Genomic DNA, 10,959 nt, shown 5'->3' with positions numbered 1-10,959 from the left:
CTTATACTGGCAAGTATACAGGACAGTCTAAGTATGCTTATACTGGCAAGTATACAGGACAGTCTAAGTATACTTATACTGACAAGTATACAGGAAAGTCTCAGTATACTTGGCTTACTTTTTGAAAGAGTATTAAACTGGTAGTTTACTAAGAGTATACTTTAAGGTGTACTTTCATAAACTAAAATGTTGGCTACACGTATATAATTCGTAAATTAACAGTATACCTATAAGTTCACGTGTAGTATAGCTCACTTTATATATAGTTGTAGTACAAAATACAATTTAGATGTAAACTAGTTGTGTTCTCAAAGGTTACTATTCTTACACTTAAAGTACACTTAAAAGTATACTTTTTTTAAACAAAAAAATGGGCCAATTTAGTCCCAAGAATTATTGAAGTAGTACACTTACAAGTATACTACTAGTTGATATTAGTATACTTAGTACATAAAGTATACTTGGGAAATACACTTGAACTTTACTTCAGTTTACTTAGTGAAATAAACTTGAAGTATACTACTTTTTCGTAAGAGAATGTAAATAAGTACAGTGGTGGAAGAAGTATCAGATCCTTTACTTAAGTAAAACTATCAATACCACACTGTGAAAATGTCAATGGTGGAAGAAGTATTTAGATATTTTAGCCTACTAGCCTAAGTAAAAGTAGCAATAGGCCTACAGTGCAAAAAATAGTCTGTTACAATTAAAAGTCCTGCATTCAAAAAAGTACAAAAGTAGACTATTAGCATCAAAATATACTTAAACTAAGTACCAAAAGTACAAGTACTCATTATGCAGAATAATGTAGGCCTACATTATATTGGATTATTATTGTACATCACTTTAATTTTGCAACTGGTAAAGGTGGAGCTAATTTAAATTACTTTACTTCTGGATAGCTTAATTTTTAATATACATCATAATTTATTAGGCTAGTTGATTTCTATTTTGTATTAATAATCTAAATCTGAAAAGTAACTAGTAACTAAAGCTTTAAAATAAACGTAGTGGAATAAAAATTACAGTATTTTCTTCCAAAATGTAGTGGAGTAGAAGTAGTAGAAGGAAAAAGCACAGAATTGTGCCGAATGGCTCATTTCAGAATAATGTCTGCTACATTATATTACTGGATTATTATTATTGATGCATTAATGTGTTCATCACTTTAATGTTGCAGCCGGTAAAGGTGCAGCCAATTCTAATTTCTGCACTGTACCACTGGAAAATACTCCACTATACAAGTAAAAGTCCTGCATTCAAAACCTTACTAAAGTAAAAGTATGTAAGTATATTCAGCAAAATGTATTTAAAGTATCAAAAGTAAAAGTACTCATTGTGCAGAATTGCTCATTTCAGAATAATGTCGGCTACATTATTTTACTGGATTATTATTATTGATGCATTAACTTGTTCATCACTTTAATGTTGCAGCTGGTAAAGGTGGAACTAATTTGAATTACTTTACTGCTGGATAGCTTAATATATATTAATATATCTTAACTTATTAGTTGGTTTTATTTTGTATTAATAATCTAAATCGACAAAGTAACTAGTATCTAAAGCTTTAAAATAAACATAGTGGAATAAAAAGTACAATATTTGCCTCAAAAAGTAGTGGAGTAGAAGTAGAAAGTAGCACAAAATGGAAATACAAGTACATCAAAATTGTACTTGAGTAAATGTACTTTGTTGCATTCCACCACTGTAAAATACTCCACTACAAACAAAAGTTCTGCATTCACAACCTTAATAATATAAAATATATAAGTATAATCAGCCAAATTGACTCAAAGTATCAAAAGTAAAAACACTCATTGTGCAGAAAAATGGTCCCTGTCAGTGTTTTACTATTATATTTGTTTTTGGATTAATATTACTGGTGCATTAATGTGGATGTTGCATTTCACTGCTGTAGATGTTTAAAGTTGTGCTAATTTTAACTACTTTTGGGTAGGTTGATCTACAACAATGCATCATATCCTTCATATATAAAAGAACACGTACTCGTTCAGTTTATCAGAAAAAACAAACAAACACCAAATTTGGAGATACATGGTTTCCACTGGGCTGGAAGGGTAGGCTGTATGTAACTGTAATCTGAAAAGTAAAGGTGTCAGATGAAGTAAAAAGTACAATATTTGCCTCTGAGGTGTAGTGGAGTGGAAGTATAAAGTTTCACAGGTACAAGTATGTAAAATGTATTTTAAATACATATTGCCATGTACAATAAAGGCATTTTAATTTTGCACTAACCGTACAGTGTACCTTGGATTATTTTTTAAGGAGACTTGCATTTTATACTTTTTTGAAGCCATATTCCACCCATGCAATGAACCCCTCACAATATTGGATAAGTAAAGTTCAAGTGCTTTTACTTTACACCTCTATTGCTACAGTTGAATACCAGTACCAGTAGTTTTCCTCACTAATCTGATGAGGTGGATAATTGAGTGGGTGGATACCTGACAAGGCAGATTCACAATGTACTGAGTTCAGTGGAGATCACATTAAGTATGCACGGATAATCCAGGTATCTGTACACACCGTGTCAGTGTGGGTGTAATAACAAAACACTACAAACTAGTTGAAGAATGCAGGGACTAACACTCCCTGCCTCAAGGGGATTGCATATTGTTGTTTATAGGGTTACCTATTACTTCCTTGTCTGATTAACCCACAGCACACCGGAAAGCACAATAATGAAGAGGTGAATGAATCAACAGCTATCAAAGACACTAAACTGCCAACACCTCCTGCTGAACTGTTCTGCTGACTGTGGCAGTTCTGAGATGTGTTGTGTGTTGTGTGTCTTATTCAAATAGGGGTCAACTCACCATAAGCTTGTTGTAAAGAACTAACCAGCTAGGCTTGACCTATTGAATGTGGAGAACCAGGTTATGTACAGAATGCATAACAGTGCAGACTGACGTGTTAAAGGAGACCTAATATGCTTTTGTGCTTTTTCCCTTAATGCTCTTTTCCCCTTAGTGTTTTGTGCATGTAAAACTTCTGCAAAGTTACAAAGCCCAAAGTCCACACCAAAGGGAGTTACTCTCCCCCACAGAAACACTGCTCCTGAACGGCCTGAAACGCCTTGATTGAAGTCCCGCCTTTTCTTCCGTAACATGGTGATGTCACCAAGTAACAACCGCATAATACCTGCTTAGTGGCTAGTATGGCACGCCTTCAAACAACGCTAATTAGAGCGGAGCTGGAGCGGAGTCCGAAGAGTTTGGTTGGTTGACCAATTACAACAGCTGATTAATTAGAGCTGACTGGGCTTTTTGGGGGGGAGAGGGGGGGCTTAAACAGAGCATTTCAGATGGAGGGTGAAAAGAGGTGCTGCAGCACAGCCGGTATGAGAAAAAAAAAATTTTTTTTAACCTTAAAGCATGTAAATGTGTTCTTGTAGAAAACCAAAATACAAGTATGCACTTGAAATTAAGCATAATAGGTCCTTTATAACGTTTTAGGCATAGATCACCAGTCGTTTACATTGCTACTGTTTGGTGATTTAAGGTTTCTATCATATATGTACTCGATATCCAGGTAGACAGCATTTAATCACTAACATACACACAAATACAGTACACACCCCATACATCAGCACATTTCAATATATATAAAATAACATTGTGGAAAACATGAATCGTAAGCATGGCTAAGGCACGGTGTTGAATTTGCTATACAGATGCTATTTGTGTTTGTGGCTCCTCTGTGCTTCTCTCCTGCTCCTTTGCATACAGCTTTTCTCTTTGTGTGCCAGAGTAAACCATAGCAGTTTTATACTGTTTGTACACACTATAACTTTAAATGGTGAGCACATTACATTAGATGCATACTTGTAGATATATTTGAAAAGACTGCGATCGTGGTTAAGTGCTGACTACAAGCATAAAAGACATAATTCCTCCTCTTATACCTAATTTCTATCGGTGATCTTGCTCCTGCTTCCACATCTTATTTTCCCATGAATATTTCCACCATGAATAAAGAGCTGTTCTTATCACACCACTCACAAATTCACTCTCACAGCACCTGACACCCAGAGCATCTCCACCCTTCACATTATGGGATAATCAATGGTGCATAGGGGAAATGGCAGTCAACCAGACAGGGCACAAGGTGCATAGGGTGTGGTGACTATGTTTGGTATTCTTGTAGCCAGAGGCATACAGCGCACCTGCAGCATATATGGAAACTGGGATTGGTTTACGAGCAATACATTATCAGTGGGTTGGTTTACAGTATGGCATCAATCATCAGCCCACTGCGGTGTACACCTCTCTAATGTGGGAGGAAGTGGCGTCTCCAAAGAATGAACTAATGTCTTGTCCAGAGGGTGCAGAGTTAGATCACATTTCTGAAAATATTACAAGTTAATTAAATGAAATCGCCTCATGCTGACGTTGGTGAAATAATGCTATTACACTCGTACTGTGAATAAAATTTCTAAATGCAAAATGCATCTCATTGTAGCTGCACACAGCTCCTCAGAAGTCCTGATATCAGCTTTGCACACAGTTGTGCTGTAATCCAGGTGACTCTGCTGACTAGCTTGCTAGCTAACAACATACAATATGTAAACAACGCACATTCGGAGCAGTAGGATTGCATGTTTTTTCACTGTTATTCAAAGTTCACTGTCGCTTTCTTCAAGGTAATGAAGGCTAAAGACATCCTGGACCTCCATACTGGACCCACAAAGTAAGACGTAGGAGAGTAAGATGACAAACAAGCATATTTTCCAGAGAGTTCCTGCAAGACATTTCAAGACATACAGTAAGCAGTGAGAGATGAGAATAGCAAGTAACAACTTAAAGTAATAGTAATGACCTTCAACCTTACTAAATGAAGTACAGAATCTTGCAAAAGATAGTTTGTTAAAACTCTTAAGCTTGCAATTGTAGGATGAGTTATACCTGTGATGTAGTTGAGTGAGACATGAGGCGAGAGGTCAAAACACAATGAATTATCCACTAGAGTGAAGTAGACAACCTTGAGTACAGGTAGTAGCGCCTGGAGTGCTTTGTGCCATGTGCTAGAAATTAATAAAATTAACCCACACAGAGGTTATCATCAGGATACCTTCCATTTTTCTTTATTGAATCAATTCCCTGAAACAAACAAGAGGATCAGCAGTAAATCTTTGCATTATTATCACTATGACTAAATATGTCTATTGGCATGGATCAAAACATGCACTGAGGGGCAGTGTTTCTTTAAATAGTCCCATTGAATAGCAGTACTATCCCCTTGTATTTATTTATTAATTTATGATGTTTTTGTGAAAGAGAAGAACTTGTTTAGAGGTGAAAGTAAATTATAAACATACATTTAAAATAAAATACAAAAAACAATATGAGATAGCCTCCACAACTTATTCTGGTCAAGAATGATATTATTATGGTATTTTCTTAAATTCTTCCACTTAGCCTGTTTTCAAGAATTATGCTTTGAACTGAACTTCATATTGTTGAAACAATAAAAATGATTGAGCATATTAGTTTCACTCAGACATAGGCCCTATATATGTGAAGGTATAGGTCTGTGAGGAAGTAAATGAAAACGTGGTCTTCTTGGTCTTGTAAGTCAGTATGCCAACAAGCACTAATCAAGGTCCACTATTATTTAATATGTAAGTACAATATGGTATTTCAGCAAAGGCACACAGATATTAAACCGGAAGTGTACATTCATTTTTATAATAGTTTCTTTCTTAAGACAGTTGTGGGTGTAGTCGAGTTCTTGTGAAGAGAAACACTACCCCACAGTGGTTAGATTTTCTCAGTGCTCCAAACTAGTTTCCATTCACACTCAGTGGTCTGAATGAATGTTGCCCCCAGGAGTAAAACACTGCACTGAAGCAGAAACATGGCAGAAGATTAAGGCATGGAGGAATTTAAATGTGACACCTGAGTTTCATTATTGTACCATGTGTAACAAATGTCATCTCTGTTGTCAGAAAGGCTCATGTCTGCCTTCAGAAAGAAACAGAAGAAAAAGAACAAGAAGGAATTATCTGAACAGCACTCGTCCAAAATAAATTGAAACATTAAATAGAATAAAAAAGTTGAGAAATGACTGCAATTAATGAATAAAGCAATCCCAGTGTACTTTGTACATTTACTTAAGTACTGCACTGACAGAAAATGTTATAGATTAAACTACCCAGGCCAGCAGTATATTAGCATGACCACAACCAAGCTGCAACATTTTAAAAAAAATTTTATATTGTTAATAAGTCATGACTATGTGTAATGTGAGCTGATGTTCCCCTCAGCTCTACAGAGCATTTTAGCTTTTTTGAGCCCATTGTTTAGCTTTCCGGCCCGCAAATTCACTGTTTTGATTCACTCTCACCTCTCTCATATGCATTGTTTGCAGACACAGCAGGCAGCGGTTTTCAGCAAAAAAGCTGTAAATCCCACTGTACACAACCTGCTCAGGACCAAACAGCAAGCAGACACAGTTAGCAACTAACTAGTGATCATAGTGGAGTATTTAGCAGCTAAAAAGCCCGATATTTCCCCTCAGAAGTTGGTAGAGAACACAGACAGAGCTAAAGGATAGTGAGAATTGGACATACATTTGCCAAAATAGAGCTAAAAAGAAGAGGATAGTGGACTTAAATTCATCAGGAGGCTTGAAAATCAACTCCAAATGAATGATAATGCTGCTCCATGTCTGCTGGATGTGTAGATACAGCAGGCAACTAACATGTTCAAAAGTGGCTAAATAAAAACAATTTATGCAGTTTTAAGGCATGTTCATGTTTTGCAAACACACGCAATGGAGTCCAGGTGGTTAGCATGAGGTTAGTTAATTACTAAAAGAAAAAAACAGACTTGGAGTGTTTAAAAAATGGGGTGTGATAGTGAGGGTTGTGTGTCTCGGAGTTGGTTGTTTGCTTCATTTGTTAAAATGGAGGCGTATCTGTTCCATGAGAAGGACGAGTGACGGTAGTCAAAAATACTCTGACAATGTAAAACCAGACAAACTGAGTCTTTACAGGTGATTACCCTTTTTATTACACAGCTTTTTTGACTACTCGATTCTGATTGGTCAATCACAACGTTCTATGGTGTGTTACTTCTTTATAGCAGACCGTTACTATGGGCACAGTTCTGATGTCGGACTCCGGAAAACCATTTTTGAGTCAAATTATTGATTTCTTGAGTAAGTAGTTGTGTAATAAGCGGGATAATGTGCGGCTAGCGGGTCATTGTTGTGAAATAAAAACCTTCAGGGCGATCGCCTTGTCAGGGTTTATTTCACAACAATGACCGGCTCGCTGTGCATTAACCCTTACTTGGTTTAGGTGATAACATGGCCTTTTCTCTTGTGCCACCTTCAGGTCCGGTATTACACTTTTTGCCCCACTAGTGGTAAAAATCTGATAAGCTGTCTCTCTATTTTCCAGTCACGAATGCTAATGGCAACAGTTATAGACATTTGAATAGACATTATGCAACCTATGTAATCATTTTGATATGACTAACATAGTTCTTTCATACAGCTCTGACTTCCTGTTCATGCAGAACACAACCTTGGCTTTCACACAGGCCTATCCTCTTCTACTGAGGTCGAGTTGGACTTCTTTGTCCTGTTGTCATACAAGATACGTAGGTCCACCGTATGCTGTGAAAAATGTCAGTGATTGTCACTTTTTGTCTCTCTCTGCTAGGCTGTTCCTTTTAGCTCCAGTGCTCAATAAGAAAGCCAAGCCCTGAGGTACAATCTGATGCTAAGGCCAGATTAGTTATTAGCAAGTAAGGGCTAGTGTGACCGTAACGCCAGATGACGCTATCTGTCTGTCCTCGGAGGAGTGTCAGCGGTCACAATGATCACCTTCTTCTACAACGGCTTTGGATGTCTGATGTTCGTCATTTCCAGACTATAATAAAGCGTCTTTTGTCTGATGACCATCGCTGACACAAATAAGAACGAACTCAGGCAAAAAAAGACCACAGAAACAGAGCGGGCTGTGAAGTGAACTAATGAAAATAAAGCCTTCATTGGCGTTTCAAGGTAATGAAGCACTTGTCATTTTGTTCAGACAGCATTATATAAATAACCTTGGGACAATGCTGTGTTTTTGAGGCAGTGAAAGGGGGCTTTGAGGATGTACATAGTTGCAGCCATTCAAAGTCTCAATGTGCTGTTGTTGCTCATGAGTGTCATTTACAACAGTTTTATATCGCCCAACCAAGAGCTACTATTTACAATACACCCGCGGTCGTGGAACTAAAGAGAAACCGGATCACGTTGTACTTACTCAAATAGATGAGGCTTGCGGATATGGTGACCTAGAAATGTAAACTATTAAAGCCTACAGCTAACGTTCTCATATTAAAGGTTACTCATGGATATAATTCCTCAGCAGCGATGGAGGACAAATTGTTCTAAAGAAGCGTCTAAGTCTTAAGGCCTAAAGCTACCACTCTCATTAAAAGTTACTCATGGATATAATGCCTAACCAGCAAAAGAGGGCAAATTGTTCCAGGTTTTTAAATCAAAGAATGGTTGTTATAAGTTAATGAAGCCACTCTCACATATTGGTGCGTATGTTTCAGTTGTCATTTTTGCTGAAAGGCTCTTAGCGAAGGAGCATTGTGACACACATTTTCTGTAAATTAAGGCGTTTTATCACCAGATTACCCTTTAAAATCTGGCAGGATGCATGCCCATTAATTGCATTCTTGCATGATCGGCCCATGTGGTCCTGTCATTCATCCTTTCTGTCTGTATAAATGCTCGTTGTGATACTGTCCCCTCAAGCTATATTCTAGTATCCGCGCATGCTAGCATTAGTACAGTGCTCACTGTTGTTTCTCACCAGTTGGTGACATATGTCTGATGTAGAGTATCCTCTCAGATGAACAAGATGGGCCTTCATCAGACTGACTTCTGTCAATGTTCAGATCTGATGATGCAATGACATGATGGAGTTTACTGTCCGTATCATGACCCTAAATTAATTCTAGTTTTCCGAATTTTTCTTTGTATTAAAAAGACTGGAATTCCTTTGATAATTAGGACAAATCCTGTTGCTCCAAAGTTTTATTGATAACATCCATGCATACATATTTAATGAAACCATGCAATGTAAAGCATTCAATTGATAAAGGGTATGAAAATGCTTAACAATACAATAATTAGAGTCTGTTGTGGGCGCTTATTAATAACAGGGCAGCAATTGATGATTATTTAATGGTCAAATTGTCGATTAATCTAATAGATTGATTTTTTGGTCTATAAAATGTCAGAAAATAGAGAAAATGCCCATCACAATAGTCCAAAACCCCCAAATATTCAATTTACTGTCCTGGAGGGCAATGAAAACCAACAAGTGTTCACATTTGATCAGTCTGAACAAGTGAATTTTTGGCACTTTTTCTTTAAAGGTACATTGTGTAGTGTTTGGCGATATCTAGTGATGTGGTTGCAGATTGCAACCAACCGAGTACCCCTCCGCTCACTCTTCCCTTTCCAAGACTGCGGTAACGCCGTTCACCTCACACAGCGGCCATTCTTACCATAATAACACTACCTTAGGAGCAACGGAGACGGCGACTGCCGGTTCCACGGTTTTGCACTCTGCGGCTCACGTTATCGCAGGTTCACAAGTGTGTCGGAGAACTACGGTGGCCTTCAGTCTCTCACTAGAGCAGGTGTTTGGTTTGTCCGTTCTGTGCTACTGTAGAAACATGGTGGAGAAACATGACTATGTACATATGTAGTGCTCATTCTAGGCTAACGAAAACACAACGATTCTTAGTTTCAGGGGATTATTTACTAATGAAAACATAGTTCTGAATATTATATTCCACTTCTGCTAATAGATCCCCTCAAATGTTACACACTGTTCCTTTGAAAAGGACTTAATCATTTATCAAAATAGTTGCCCATTAAATTTCTGTCAATCAACTCATAGATTACTAGACTCATTCTTTCAGCTCTAATTAATAATTTGTCATTTTAATACTACATGGAACCTTGCTGTTGTTTGAGTTTGAGATGTGTTTTTGTTTTTAAAGTCTAATCTGTGCTTTGAAATAAATCAGCTTTGGCACATTCCCTGGCAATAAAACATTTACAAGCTGTTATCAGTACAAAATATTCATAGTATACAACAAGAAAAAAACAAAACAGTTGATGATAAATTAAATGTGGGCCTTTTTAACCACAAAGAGCTGCCCAGTGTGAAACTCTGCCCAAACAGTCCCAAAACACAATAATTGAAAACCACAGCGGCAAGAGAAACATAGAAACACATATTAGCCCATGTGTGTCCCGTAGCTCCAGGCTGTCTCTTGAAAGCATGCTGTCAGATTAATTTTCAACCTCTCAATCTGAAAGTCCTGCTGATGGCGAGGTTTGGCTTATCCTGCCTGTTCATTGTGGGGCTACATTTGCAATTGATGGAGCACCAGAAAACCATGCTGCTTTCCTTTTGTGTGCCCACAAAGTCTACTGGGTGTAGACAATGAAAAGAAACAGTGGTGTAATTTGAGCGTTGCAGTGCGTAGGGGGTGGGGAATGAAAATCAGTTAAAAGGTTGCAAGTTTGTTACATGTTTGGGCTGAAATTATTGACAAAGCAAATGTCATCTTAGTTGGTTGTTTACTATTGATGGATGGAATTAATTGAAACAAAAGCTGTCTAATAAACTGATCAAATATTATACTTTCTGAAGCTGATTTTCTGGTTCTTCAGGGGAAGCTGCAGAAATCTTATGAATTTTGAATTGGATGATCTGTAATATTGTTATGTTTGCGATGACATTGTGTAGATCTAGTATGAACTATAGATTGTGTGTGTAAAATATTTTGTCGCACAACCAGATAGCACAAACCAAAAACAATTCTTATCCTCTATCTATAAGATTATGCTGTTTTACAAGAAGAATAGCAAAGATTAGAGACAAGTCAAAAATGTAAAAAAGAAAACATG

General features: G+C 37.2%; 1 long non-coding RNA gene across 1 annotated transcript in view; it reads right to left on the bottom strand.

Moving 5' to 3' along the window:
* Nucleotides 1-3,383: 3,383 nt before the first annotated feature.
* Nucleotides 3,384-10,959, bottom strand: part of LOC141762064 (uncharacterized) — a 37,253-nt gene continuing 29,677 nt past the window's right edge. The window contains exon 3 of the long non-coding RNA XR_012592713.1: nt 3,384-4,761. This is a non-coding gene — a long non-coding RNA (uncharacterized LOC141762064). The remainder of the gene's footprint in view (nt 4,762-10,959) is intronic.

The sequence above is a fragment of the Sebastes fasciatus genome, chromosome 2 (genome assembly GCF_043250625.1).
Source record: "Sebastes fasciatus isolate fSebFas1 chromosome 2, fSebFas1.pri, whole genome shotgun sequence".
Lineage (NCBI taxonomy): Eukaryota > Metazoa > Chordata > Actinopteri > Perciformes > Sebastidae > Sebastes > Sebastes fasciatus.
Note: the sequence above shows the minus strand (reverse complement) of the source record. Positions and strands in the feature narration are given on the sequence as shown.